The 15402-nt window shown below is 39.8% G+C and overlaps 1 pseudogene; it reads left to right on the plus strand.

The window, feature by feature from the left end:
• The first annotated feature begins 344 nt into the window (after positions 1-344).
• Positions 345-1261, plus strand: LOC124969021 (olfactory receptor 7G2-like; annotated as a pseudogene).
• The last annotated feature ends 14141 nt before the right edge of the window (positions 1262-15402 follow it).

Consider the following 15402-nt stretch of genomic DNA (forward strand, 5'->3'; position numbering starts at 1 on the left):
TTTAGATTTAACACCATTTCCTCCTCTGCTTATTTTGGATTTGGAGAATTCTCATAGAAAAAGCCATGTACCATTTTCTATTTTATTCTTTATTTTCTGGTGCAATGTAAAAAAAGATGATGTTTTCAGCAAGTAAAATATGGATAATTGGAAAGTGCAGGAGAGGGGACAGCAGGAAGATCTGAATGGGAAGGGAGAGAGAGGCAGAAGGAGAGGGAAGATGAGCCACCCTGCGGAAACAGTACAGCTCTGAAAGCTTTCTACATAAGGGATCTGTGATCTGTGGAATCTCCTGATTTTTTTTTTCCAGAAGACTCCTCAACAGCATGGAATCAGAAAACTAAATGGGCACAAAAGAATTCCTCCTCCTAGGTCTCTCGGAGGATCCAGAACTGCAGCCTGTCCTCTTTGGACTGTTCCTACCCATATACCTGGTGACTTTGCTTGGGAACCTGCTCATCATCCTGGCTGTCAGCTCTGATCCTCACCTCCACACCCCTATGTACTTCTTCCTCTGCAATCTGTCCTTCACTGACATCAGTTTCATCTCTACCACAGTCCCCAAGATGCTGATAAACATCCAGAGACAGAGCAAGACCATCAGTTACACAGGCTGCCTCACCCAGGTCTGCTTGTCCTGGTTTTTGCTGGAGTGGAAAACTTTCTCCTTGCAGCAATGTCTTATGACCGTTATGTGGCCATCTGCCATCCACTCAGGTACTCAGTCATCATGAACCCCCACTTGTGTGTCCTGCTCATCCTGTTGTCCTTGTCCATCAGCATTTTAGATGCCCTGCTACACAGTCTGATGGTGCTGAGGTTGTCCTTCTGCACAGACCTGGAGATCCCCCAATTCTTCTGTGAACTTGATCAGGTCCTCAAGGTGTCCTGCTCTGCTACCCTCACCAATAACATCATATTCTATTTAGCGTCTGGCATATTGAGTGGTTTTCCTCTTCTTGGGATTATTTACTCTTTATTAAAAGTAGTCTCTTCTATTCTGAGAATGTCCTCAGCTGGGGGAAGGCATAAAGCCTTTTCCACCTGTGGGTCTCACCTCTCAGTGGTCTCCTTGTTCTATGGGACAGGTTTTGGGGTGTACATTAGTTCAGCAGTTACTGACTCTTCCACAAATACTGCAGCAGCCTCACTGATGTACACTGTGATCCCTCCAATGCTGAACCCCTTTATCTACAGCCTGAGAAACAGGGACATGAAAGAAGCCTTGAGGAATCTCATCATTAAACCTCTTTTTTGGTGACTGTGTTATCTGCTTTGTGCTTGGGCTTCTAGTAAAAGTCAATGTGCAGGGACATCGGGCAAGCCACAGTTCTTATGCTATTGTGATTGGATAGCATAAAGGCTAAGGGTGTTCCAACTTAGGTTTGAAACCTGACTTGGGCCTTCTCCAGCACGGGAAAGGTTGAAAATTCATGTCACCTTTCTGGGATTGATATCTTTGTTGGCTTTCATAGAAATGGACTCTGAGCAAATGATTGTTATGGTGATTTTAGTGGGGGGTTGGATTTCTCCGAATAATATTAGCACATTAGGACAAGATGATAAGCAAAGATTTCACTATAGCTGAAGGAATAGCCTCTGCCTCAGCCTAGGAATACTGCCATATTTATGGCTTCCCAAAATATGCCCAATTAAGATCTGATTTGTAGTCCCATAACATCCTGAGATTTGGCCCTAGGGCTTTTGTTAGGCTGGGGTATTTATTTCTCCAGAGAGCACAGCAGTATACTTTCCTGTCAGTCATCCCTGATGTCAGCAAGGGTGTATTCAGTGGTTGGTACATGTTCTGTCTGCACAGCAGCAGCAGTGTCCACTGCACTTGGCTTCTCATTCATGAAATTAGTGTGCATTCTGTCCCCAGGATGTGACATAATTATGAAATATTTGAACTTCAGCAGTGAGGATGACTCTAGATCCATTAAGAAAAAAAAATGTTGCCACTCAAGATTTCTCAGTGAACTAAGAGGACAATCTTGCATAAATTAGTGTTCAGGGTATGTACCTGCAGGCCCAGTATAGTAGGGTTCATTGGCATTCCATGAGTGAACACCATTCTGGAGCTGGATCCCCTCATGGTCACTGGGTACCTGGACTGATGGCAGGTGTCATATTCTAACATGGTACCTAGAGATAGAAAGATGAGTACATTTTCCTTGGGTGTTTTTTCAAAAGAGAAAAGACCTTGCCAATTGTCATTTGGAAAACATGCTTTCACATGTCATAGTCCAGACAAATCCATAGTCATGCCCTTGGCAAGGCGAATGGGATACCATGAGGAGATTAGAGGGAGTATCTAGATGGTTCACAAACTTGTCTGTGGATGAGAAGTACAGAGAGCTCTTTGGAACACAGTTCCATTGTTCCAGGCCTCAGAGATGGTACTTCATTTATGTGGGGTATACTCAGGATTGTGCATGTGGAACAAGACCATGGGTGATGGGAATGTGGAAAGTTTGAGGATTGTCACTTGAGAATTGAGGACAGGGTATATAATTATGTGAAGAAGCTTGGCACCCTTCTTGGCAAACAGCAAATAACAATAAATTTAGTATCATCATATTCCTTACTCAACCCCTCCTTTTATTTTGTTATAAATAAAGAAAACCTTGGAATAAGATGAATTCTTACATGAGAGACTTAAAAGTCAAGTTATCCAAGGACTGCATGAAATGTTACTTATTTTCCATCTTTCAGAATATATTTGAAATTCATTGCTGAAGTGAAATACTTGGAATAACGTAAAATTGTCTGCTTGAGATAAATAAACACCTAAAGTTCAAGGATGTATGTTTTGAGAGAGAGAGAGAGAGAATATGAATGTGTGTGTTATGTGAGGGGAAGAGATGATTCTTTTACTTCCAAATAACTTTCCATCATTAACCAATACAACTCTTGGGACATCAGTTTTTGTACGATTTTATATATTATTGAAAAATTGGATAACTATTTGGTACAGGTGTGTGAGTGTATTAGTTAAAGTCTGAAATTGTGTTTATTCTAGTCTTGTTCTTATCTTGGCTGATCTGGGCATCCTTGTTATGGTGGACTTATACAGTAAATTGGGATATTTCTTACCAGTGTTGGTTGAATATTTCCCTTTCTTCTTGTAAATGTATCTTAAAGAGTAGTTTGAAGAATGTATATAAAAAACAGTTTAGTTGCATTTGTTTATGGGTTAGTTCTATCATTAATGATTTTAAAATACTTCATGAGTCCAAGAGGATTTTCTTTTATTTATTTATTTTAATGAGAAAGAAATGTGCTCAGGTGTATATAAACTTAACTTTGAACAACTCTCATACAGAGAACTCAGTCACCCTTGTCTACGCTTCTAGGCTTGAATGTACCTGTGGAAAAATCTCTCTTTACCTTCTCTTTCTCTCTCTCTCACTCTCTCTCTCTCTCTCTCTGTCTCTCTCTCTGTCTCTCTGTCTCTCTCTCTCTCTCTCTCTCTCTCTCTCTCTCTGTCTCTCTTTCCTCTGATTATCCAATGCTCCCATTCAGTTCTCTGTCTTTTCTTCATTTATGCCAATACTCCTCAGAAGGGATCTCCACCCACAACCCTCAGTTCTTCTCCTACAAATTCCTGAGGTCAGTTCAATGGAGCTTGGGCCTGAATTCTCATCTGGTTCAACCTTGCCCTCCCTAATCATGAGTCAGGTCTCTGCTCCTGGATACTGTTAACTGCACTCCATGTCGTACTGGAGGGAGAATTTATAAATACATCCACTAAGTAAGGAGTCAACTCAGTTATTTCCTCCTGGGAGAATTTCCGAAAAGCGTCATGTGTCCACAGCCATGATCTAGACAGTGGTTAAATCTTGAGTCCATTCATATTGCTCAAATACAGAAGCCTCACTTCTGCCTGTGGACTACTCTCCTCTTTGGGAACTGTGTCCTCATTTACTGGGAAGATGAATCAATTTCTTCTTCATTATGGGGATAATTCCAGGAGGCCCCTGGGCTTATGCCCATTTACATGTTGTCTGATTTATTTTTTGGTACCTGTAAAATTTCATCTTCTTTTTACATTTACCCATTTCTGAGTGGGATGTGGAAGAATTCTTCTTATTTTTTAGCCCTTATGATGTCTTCTTATAGCTTATCTATTATTCAAGTGTTTAGATGGTTAATGAATAGGAGATGGGGAAGAGAGATATTTTTGTATAATCATTTTTAGAAGTCCCTTTAAAATACTATACTTTGAAAATTATAGATTAGGAGTTTAAATAGAAATAAGTTAACATTGTGAAATGAGTGAATAAACACAAATTTTTGAAGTCCTTACTTACCAAAGTTTTCAATTTATTACTACCATGGAACCCCTTCTTCCTTCTCCTTCTATTAAATGAGGGTTTAGATCGAATCAAACCTCCTGAAATTGACATATGTGACAATACTTAAACTTTTGGTGATACTGTGAATGATTTATCACCTCAATAAAAAGGTAGAACTCTAATTCTATTCCACAATCTCCCAAAATGAAGAAAAGTGTCACTGGAAATATTGTGACAGAATTGGAAGAGAGTTTACAAAGTGTAATTATGAAATTATAGCCAATTTTAATATAATGAGAAGTAGTGAATGAAAAAAGGTAGGAGTCTTTTTTTTTTCTGCACTGGGGATTGAACCCAGAGTACTGTATCACTGAACCACAGTGAAACAGTCTCCCTAAGTTGCTTAGATCCTTGTTAAGTTGCTAAGATTGGCTTGGAACTCGTGATCTTTCTTCCTCAGCCTCCTGAGCCAGTGTGATTCTAGGCATGTGACAACAAGCTTGTGGTGATAAGAATCTTATATATAAAATTTAGCGAATAAAAATAGTAATCTATAACAAAACATAAAATGAGAATACATGTACACAATTTTTCACTAAAAGTACAAAATTCAGGTAAATCATTTAGTTTTAGTGCTTGGATTCATAGTATGGGTGTCTTCTTCATGCCAGGCTCCCATGGTTCTTGGTAGACCAGAAAACCCAGCTGTTGACCACTTTTCCCAATGGCCCCTGGAATGGTTTTACATAGAGCACCTCTGGCAAGCTGTTGCCGTCCAGCAGGACATAAAGACATGTACACCTCAGATTGTCATGAAGGAGCTTTTTTTATTAGGATAATACCCTCTATATATAAGCAGTCTCATGCATAAGCAATTTCAATCAGATATGTCCACCCAATCCTGTTAAAGGTCAAGCAATCACGAGCTCAACATACATGTAGCCAATTGTAATAGCTTCCTGTTTTTCTCCAGGCATACCAACCATGCCCTTTGACTCCCTGCCAGCCCACATCTCCCCTGTTTGTTTATAAAAAGACCGTGCCTGTCTTAGGTTGTCCATGACAGAGCAACATCCTTACCCGTCATTGGAAAATGAAGCTTATATCTTCATTACCTGTCTTAGGTTGGTATGAGCTCTTCATGAATCTTACCTGTCTCTGACTACCGGTCTAGCATACCCAAACTTGGGGGGAGGTTCCCACATAACCTGCTAAGTGATAGGAGCCATTTGGGAAGGTGCTAAGTCAGGAGAAAAGGGTACAGTAGGTAACCCTAATGTGAAATTAGTGGTAAGAATAGGAGGATATAGATTGGAAGAGTTAGTAAGGGGCAAAGGGCAAGTCCACGCCTTTACTATCCCCCATAGGTAATGCATGGCTCCTGCATTAACAAGGATCATTAACAACAGCAGTTGAAGGAACTTCCACATCTTCTTGTTGTTCTTGGTTTTCTATTGAGGAAGCCTTGACCAATCTTTCAGGCACCCAAATTGGCGATTGTGTGTCCTGTGGGAAAACACAAACAGATCCTCAGGTCCAGATTAATACCTGGATCCAGGCATTTCCATTGTCCCAATAGAATGTCCTTCCAGAGCACATGAGGTAGATGTTTTTATTGGGCTCTGAATGATAGTCAGCAGTCGATCGGCCCTCAGAATTGAGATTTAAAAAATTTAAAATGAACAAGGCAACAGATAATTTGTCTTTTGGGGATCTGTATGATGTCCCTATTCCCCTTTTTGTTTATAAAGCATGTTTTTAAGTGTTAAATGGGCAGGCTCAACAATGCTTTGTCCAGTAGGATTATAGGGAATTCCTGTGACATGTTGAATACCAAAGGTGGAACAAAATTGTTTAAAGGCCTGGAACATATATCCAGGACCATTATCTGTTTTAATTTGTTTGGGGACCACTAGGATGGAGAAAGAATGTAAACAGTGTGTTATTACATCTTTGGTTTTTTTTCTCCAGCGTGAGCAGAGGCCATAATAAATCATGAAAAGGTATCTATTGACACATGGACGAATTGTAGTTTTCCAAATTCTGAATAATGAGTTACATCCATTTGCCAAATATAAATGTGCTGAAGCCCTTTTGGATTTACTCCTAACGAGGGGTTAGGGATAGCACATTTAGCATAATACTTGACTATGTCCTGAGCTGTTGCCTTTGTAATCTGATAGTGTAAACGTAGAGTAGAAGCATTTACATCAAATTTGGAATGAAAAATTTTTGCATTTTCATGTGCATCAAAGATATGTGGGTCTCTGGTGGCTATGTCTGTTAAATCATTGTGTAAACATAGAGGACCTGGAAGGTCAGTATGAGCCCGAACATGCCCAATAAAAAAAGGGCTTTTTCTATCCCAAATAAGTTTCTGTAAAGATTGTAAATACTTAGTGATGGTGGAAGTGAGGGAGAGCAGACCAATTAATTCTAAATTTTGAATAGCATTAACAACATATTTGCTATCAGGGAATAGGTTAAAGGGCTCATGGTGGGTTCTGAATACTTCTATAGCTACTAATAGTTATGTTTGTTGTGCAGATGGAGTATTAAACAGCAATGTTTCTGTAACATTATGTACAGTAATACCACCCGTACCATTTTTTGATCCATCAGTAAATATAAGGGTAGCTCCTATAATAGGTTCTTTTCGAGTGACTTTGGGGAAAATTATAGGATGTTGACTCCAAAATTGGAGAAGAGTATCAGAAGGCAAATGATTGTCAAACACAGCAGAAGTAATAGTAAAGACTATAGACCATGAATTTGAATTATTAATAAGATATTGTATCTGATCAGTAGTATAAGGAGTAGTTATTGCTGAGGGATGTGACCCAAAGGTGGAAAGGGATACTTTTAACTAAGGATTAATTCTGCCACAGATTCAGTAAACAAGGATAAGACCTTGTTAGGGGCATAATTCATGTGAACCCATAGAATAGGACCCTTTTGCCAAAACACTCCTGTGGGTAACTTATTTTTGGCCAAGACAATGAATGATAAAAGCTTAGCTAGGTTAATACAATCAAGATGAACCTTTTTCATAGCTGTTTCAACAAGCTTGAGAGCTGTTCGAACCTTAGGGGTAAGCATTCACTTAGGGGATCACCTTTAAGAGTGTCAAACAAGGGGCCCAAACTTGAGGTGGGTAAGTGAAGATAAGGTCTAATCCAGTTAATGTCACCTAATAGCTTTTGAAAGTCATTCAAAGACGTAAGTTGGTCTGCGCGAATACTAATTTTTGTGGGTTTAACCATAATTGCATTTATGATAGATCCCAGGAAGTTTTTGGTGTCTGTCACTTGTACCTTATCAATGGCAATATGTAAGCCCCACCTTTTTAGTGACTTTATTAAGGAACTATAACAATTTTCCAAGACAGTTTTTTTTATGAGCTAACAAAATATCATCCATATAATGATAGATTATAAGTTGAGGGTTTGCTAGGCATATGGGTTCAATGGCCTTGTTTACATATATTTGACACACAGTGGGGCTATTGGCCATGACTTGTGGGAAAACTATCCATTCATATCTTTTATTAGGAGAACTGTTATTAAGTGAGGACACAGTAAATGCAAACCTTTTGGTGTCTGAGCGATGTAACAGAATAGAAAAGAAGCAACTTTTATGTCAGTTCAATGGAGGGCCAATTAACTGGAATAGTAGATAAAGAAGGTAATCCTAATGGAATAGGTTCCATGGGCTCCATTTAGAATTTACTGCTCTTAGGTCATGTAATAGCCTCCATTTTCCTGATTTCTTTTTTATTATGAATATTGGTGTGTTGAAAGGAGAGGTGGATGTTTTGATGTGTCCAGCCTGTAGTTGTTCTTAACCAATTGTTGGTCCACTTCTAATTTGTCTTTTGAGAGGGGCCATTGAAGGACCCAGACAGGTTTATCAGATTTCCATGTTATTTTAATTATTTCAGTGGCCTCTAATGAAAATCCATTCCCTTTCTATCTTCTTTTGGAGTAACTAAAATGGGTGAAGTAGGTCCTTGAATATTTTTCCCAAAACTTTTTCCCCATATGTGTCCTTGGGCTAACATCATTTGATTAGCTTTTAGATTACTTTATGGGATCTCAGATGTGAGATGTAAATCCATCTGTTCCATGATATCTCTCCCCCACAAGTTTACCAGGAGATATTCAAGGACATAAGGTTTGACGGTACCACTGTGACCTTCTTCATCCTTCCATTTTAATACGGCTGCACTTTTGTTATGATTGGAAGCTATACCCAATCCCCTTAAAGTCTAATCTGCCTGTTGAAGCAGCCAGGCTTTGGGCCATTCTGTAATTTTGATAATACTTTTGTCAGCCCCAGTATCTAATGAGCCCTCAAAACTTTTGCCTTCTATCACTAACTTTGTCATAGGTCTATCTTTTAAATCCAATGTTAACATGACCCTATTTTGGACAGTAGAACCTAATCCTTTATTTCCCCTAATAATACTATTTGATGGATATTGATCATGGCAGCTGGGTAAGACCAGCAATTGTGCTACGCGATCACCCTGAGCTATTATTGCTACACCTCTTGGTAAAGAAAGAAGGATTTTTATTTCTCCTGTAAAATCAGGGTCTATAACTCCAGGGACAATATTTAATCCTTTTAAAGCAGAAGAACTCCTCCACAGAACTAGTCCCACTGTTCCTTTAGGTAATGGGCCAACAACCGAAGTTGGTATTGGTTGTACTCCCATCTCTGGAGTTAATACTGCCCTGGTGGAGGCACAGAGGTCCAATCTTGCACTTCCTCTTGTTTGTCTAGTTGGGGAGTCAAGGGGTAATGGGTCCAATGTATGGACTGGATAGCCCTGTATATTTGTGGGACCCCAAGATCGGGGGCCCTGATTCCTGTTTTTTGGAGGTAAAGGGTTACCATCTTTGTCTCTAGTTGATTTACAGTCACTTCCCCAGTGTTTCTCTTTTTTACATCAAGGACATAATTTTGGCACAGGACCCTGGGGGCAGTCCTTTTTTATGTGACCATATTGTTTACACCAATAACACTGTTGGCCTGGGCGGGAGTTGGCATTGCCTCTAAGACCCTGTGCAAGCACTGCAGCCATCACCTGACCTTGAATAAAAGCCTCATTAATATACCAACAAGCCTTTAAATAGGCTCCAAGGTCTTTGTTTTTCCAAGGTCTTATTGCTTCTTTACACCATTTATTTGCTTGCTCATATGCAAGCTGTTTGACTAAAGGCATAGCCTGGTCTACATCTCCAAATATACGTCCTGCTGTTTGAATCAATGTGTCTACAAAATTGGCATAGGGTTCATTGTTGTCTTGGATAACCTTAGATCCTTGAAGATCTAAGGTTACCTTAGATATAAGGATAACCCTGTCCTTGAAGATCGCCAGCACCTGAAAGCATTTTCCAAGCTTTAGTGGCAGCAGCACTAATTTGTTGATACACACCGGGGTGGAAATTAATCTGATTACCTTGCCCTTCATATGGTCCTTGGCCTGTCAGCATGTCTAGATTCCATTGAGGATTGCCCACAACTGCATTACATCAGGCAGTATCAGAACATAACTCCTGGTTGGCCACCTTCCACATAAGATATTGTCCCCCAGATAAACATGCTTTTGCTAAATTACCCCAATCAGTCAGAGTAAGATTTTGACTTGCAACATTCTGTAATAAAGAAATGGTAAATGCAGCTTGTACTGCATAGGACATAACTGCCACTTTTAACTGTTTCACTAATTTTATATCTAATATTTGATGATATCTCTGATTGTTTTGATCTTCAAATACCTGGGAATATTGGGAACACTGATCGAGATTCTACATCAGCCCACTCTCTGGGGGCTGTCCCTGTGCAGCTAGTACATGCGCCCCTACAACTTGGAAAAGAGTAGTGACCTGTATTATACGCTGGATGGCGCAGCACGGTAGGGGCTAAATGCCACTGAGAGAACTTCTTTTCTAGCTCTGTCTCAGATAGTTCCTGTTCTTCAGAGTCACATCCCTGTTCTGAGTCTGAACATCTACTTTCTCTTTCAGAAGCTCGACTTGATTGTTCTTCTTTTACAGTTTCTAATATCTCTTCCCCTTCTCTTAGCTGTTCTTGAAATTTTGGTTTTTTGGAAGTCAGACAGAAATGAACTAATATCCATATAGGCAAATTACCAAGAGGGAGAGGCATTTTTTCATTTTGTTTACGGAGGTCCTTTCCCAAACGCTCCCACTGAGGGACAGTAAGGAGCCCTTCTTCTAAGAACCAAGGACAGGCTTCTTCTATAGTTTTAAGGAATGTCCACACAGTTTTAGACTTTAACGGAGTTCCATTTTCTCTTAACAATGCCTTAAGAGAGCCTTCCATGAGAATCCATGAAAGTTCCGATCCCATGGCTATAATATGGCTTCTCTGATTACCACCACCACAACAAACAGAAACCAAACAAGAAAAAGTAACAAAAATACTAACACAACTAACACCTTACACACATTCATTTACTACAGAACATCCTTTGCTGTCTCTTGGGACAGCCTTCTGTTAATTTCCGTCACTAGGGGAGCCTTCTGTTAGTACCTCAAGGCCACTGTTTCATCGAATAGAGAAACTACTAGTTGACTGATAGTTGATTGAGCTAGTGAAAAATTTTCTCCTTTATTACTTACCTGAGTGCTCACCGTTCCCCGTACGGGTCACCAAATGTCGCCATCCAGTGGGACATAAAGACACGTACACCTCAGAATGTCATGAAGGAGCTTTTTTTTTACTCGGATAACACCCTCCATATATAAGCAGTCTCATGCATAAGCAATTTCGATCAGATATGTCCACCCAATCCTGTTAATGGTCAAGCAATCACGAGCTCAAGCATACATGTAGCCAATTGTAATAGCTTCCTGTTTTTCTCCAGGCATACCAAGCATGCCCTTTGGTTCCCTGCCAGCCCACAGCAAGCCATCTGTCTGAGCAGGTTTTCCATACTATTTCTATATTCTGCAGAGATGTCTACTTCTTTTTAATTAAATTTCCCCCTTTGTAATACTTGATAATCCTTTAGGATAAATCCTTCTTGGTCTACTTACTATGTGTTGTGTCTCCCAAATGAACTTTAAAAATTAATAGTTGTTGAAATATTAAGGGATCCAAGTTTTCACTAATGATACTAGAATGAAACAGACATTATTACCTCATGTATAGGTATGACTGCATGACCAATGTGATCCTGCAGTAAGAATAATCAGAAAAATGAGAGATTATACACTACTTATTGTATGGTCTATCAAAACTTATAAATGCATTCTACTGTCATATAAAGCTAATTATAGCTAATAAATATAAAAAATTTCAATGAACACATATATATGTCCAAGGAAATGATAATAACTAAATAAAAGAGTATGGGAAGCAAACAAAAGCTTATGATTTGAAAACAATACAGTCATGAAGAGCCACTTTGAATGTTTGCAATTTTATGATATCTTACTCTATTTATATATATATATATATATATATATATATATATATATATATACCTATATATATAACCTTATGTATGAACTGTTTATTTTCACACCTGAAATTCATTTAGGCTTCCTGTATGAAGAAATGAATGGAGACGTGTGAATTGGAAGATGAGTATTTACTACGGAAGTTCAATGTTATTGTGGGTAAGGTTCATGAAATTGAGCTGAGCAGAAGCATTGGAGAAGACTGGGTGATGTACACCTGTACTCATGTGTCAGGAGATCACTACCCTGATTTCCTCTCTTCTACAGATTTGGTCTTTAAGGACATGCACTCCTGGGATCAGAATGACAGTAACAGTTGTGGTATAATGAGTAGCTGTGGATACTGAGTCCTGAGGGACACAGAGGCTGCAGGTGTCAACTAGTGAAAGCATCAATCAGAAGCTCTGGGAATCCAGGAAGCAGCAGCTGTGCCTTCTCCCAGAGATGGTCCTTCTTGATCCAGAACCCACTGGCTCTGAGGGTCCTGAGAACACTTTTCTGGTCCTGAGAATGCATTTCTTTATTCAACTTCCAGGTGAGATGCTGCATCATTTCAGTGAAGTCAGCCAGACCACCCAAAGCCCCTTAGTTCATGATTTGGACAGGATGGCAGGTGTTTTGTTCTGGTTTCTTTCTAGGGAAATGGTGAGGTCACCTGGGGCACTGGATGAAGAGAAGCAGGTTCATGAGACTGCTCCTGACTTCCCCTTCTTGACACATTCTCTTCACACATTCCCCAACATCCAAGCAGCCCCCATTCTGCTGGGTACCTGCTCTGTCTGGACAGCTGCAGGTCCATTTCCTCCTAATGAGATGTGTGATGGCTCCTTAGAACTATTCTGCTAATTACGTACTGGTAACTTTTGGTGCTAGTGTTGGAGTTTTGGATAGCATCTTAGTTCTATAGATCTTCTCAAGGAAAGTGGCTCAGACTAGGATGATTGATAACAGAAATCTCTTCTCCCTGGTTCTGGAGGCTAGAGGTAGAGTGAAGAGTGTGTCCAGTGTGTTTCATCCCCCTGAGGCCTCTCTCCTCACCTGGCAGATGGCCCTCATCTCCCAGGGTGTTTATGTGGTCCTTCCTTTGTGTGCATCTATGCCGTAATCACTCTAATCCTGGGACACCAGTCATGTTGGAAAAGGTCTCACTCTCATGACCACCTGCTAAACAAATTCAAGGAAACATCTCCATACACAGTCATGTACTGTGGTTTTCAAATCCAAGATTTTCCTGAGTGAATGTTGAGTGTTAAGCCAGCCCATAGCATCCATTCCTCTCACTTTCTCTTGTTCCCTTCCTGATTCATCATTCCACAATGAGACCTGTCCAGTCCCAGCATTTGGGGCTCCAAGGTCTCTGGGAAAGATGGTGGAGGTGCCATCAGCTTCCTCATGTTTTCCTTCCTTAGAGTAGTAACCATTTTAAGTAGGAGTTGCAGAGATTGTGTAGATAAGGACAGCAGCACATGACTACCTACGCCCCCTAGAAGCATGCAACTTGACACCTTGTGATTTCAGGTCTTTTTATTCAAGTATATCAAAATTAGTATATTTTTTTACAGGAGTCATACACAGTATGATAGGAAAATAAGAACATAGGGTTAGTAAGAAAGAGAAAAATCTTCCATAAATCCACCATCTGAAGGTAACTATTGCTAAGGTTTTAAAATATATTTCTCCAAATTTTATATATATATATATATATATATATATATATATATATATATATAGCACTATTTGAAAAAAAAATAAGGTGACAGTGTAAAAAATTTTGAACAACTTTCTAGGTTAATTTTAACATATGGGTGTAAGCTTGGAGGGGCTCGGTGGGCTCAAGGCGGGACCAAATGTAAACACGGCAGGTCTCCATGGGCACAGTTAGCAGCCAAATAAAACAGGACACAAAAATGGCTGAAGCAAGCTTTATTGGAATTTGGTTCTCAGACAAAATTCCCAGACCCCTGGGGTATAGGGACCCGGAGAAAATTGTGCGTGGCCCTGGCTGCCCAGGGTTTTTATAGACTAGGATGGGAGGGGGTCTTGTTGAGTGACAGGTAGGTGTGAAGTGTCAGTGGAACTTTCCATCCTCCTTGCTGCGAAACTTTCTGGTCACCTTTGGCGGGCTGTTCTTTGTTCTAGCTGCTCAGCTTTGCCCCCTACCGTCACCTAATTTCCGACCTAACATCCTGACCTTTTTGGTGATATAGGGTGCCGGAGTCTGTCTGGCTACTACCTGCATGTTAGGGGAATCATGGGTAGAAACAGATTCGGGTTCTAGGTTGGTGGGGAGATGACTATAAGAGTGGAGGAACATCTGGTTGTAGGTCACACTGGCAACCTCACTTATGCAGTTCCAGGCAAACCTGAGAAGTCAGGGAGCAATAGTTAGCAGAAATTCTATCACAAATATGGGAATAAGGGTAGGGGTCAGCCAGGTGACAAGAGTGGAGTTCAGTCATCCTAGCCAGGGGTCATTTGATTCTTCTTGCTTCAGCCTTTTATTTAAACATCTGAGAGTTTTGACATTGCTTTCATTAGACTGGTTTAATTGATGCAGCAACAATATTCTTTTTTAGGAAGAGGTGCATTTCCCTTTTGTCTGCTGCCAGATCTAGTGCTCGACGGTTCTGCAAGGAAACTTGAGCAATAAATGTTATTCATCTTCGCAGGGATGTCAGGGGGGCAGCAGATGCCTCTACTGCCTTCTGAAGTTGCTGTTCTAGCTTTTGGTTGGCAGTGACTGCATAATTAAGTCCTCTTGTTGGTATAACCTGTGTTTAGTAGAGATCTCTATATTCCTGTGACTTAGGGCTAGATGATCATACTAGCAAGAATAGATTAAGCCTACCTATGTAGTTCAGGAGGATCTGTAGGCTTTAAACTGACTAAAAACTCCTGATTCTGGCAGTTTCTCTTAAATGCCAAAGAATGGCTATATTTAGGTTTTAACTGTTTTGTTAGGTGTCTAAGATTAAGCTTGTCAAATTGGCCTGTTACTGACTTTTCTTGGCCTCTGTATTTAATCTCAATTTCTAAATTTGATCTTAACCATCCAGCAAGTTAGTCTCACGAGTCATAAAGTAAGTGTGCTGGGCTTTAACTTCAATGTCTATGACTTTACAGTTATTTATCCCCTTTTATCTAATTGGGGTTTACATTATCTGTCCTATTGGTGATGCCTTACTATTTCAAGTTAATTTACAGTTTTTACTCTTGAAGCAATACTTCTGCAAAAATTAATCTGGCAACAGAGTTTACAAGGAAAATACAAAATGGAATCACCAACAGTAAAACATTCAGATTTGTGCAATAGATATCCTGAATTTTGGCTGAGTTATTCATTATATCCCCTGTTTGAGATCACAGAAATCTTTACAGCAAACATCAAAATTTTGAACACAACTTTAAATGAATTAAAGTCTGGCTTATTTTGGAGCCATTCTAACATGCAGCAGAGTGAGGCAGAGCCTTATTTCAGATAAGGTGGGACTTTTTCACAAAACACAGATTTTGAAGATTAAGCAGAGATCAGATGGAACTCTGTTCTCTGTTCTCTGATGGAAATGCAGTTCTAAAGAGTTAAATTAGCAATCTTTATATATGTCTTATTA

The sequence above is a fragment of the Sciurus carolinensis genome, chromosome 17 (genome assembly GCF_902686445.1).
Source record: "Sciurus carolinensis chromosome 17, mSciCar1.2, whole genome shotgun sequence".
NCBI lineage: Eukaryota > Metazoa > Chordata > Mammalia > Rodentia > Sciuridae > Sciurus > Sciurus carolinensis.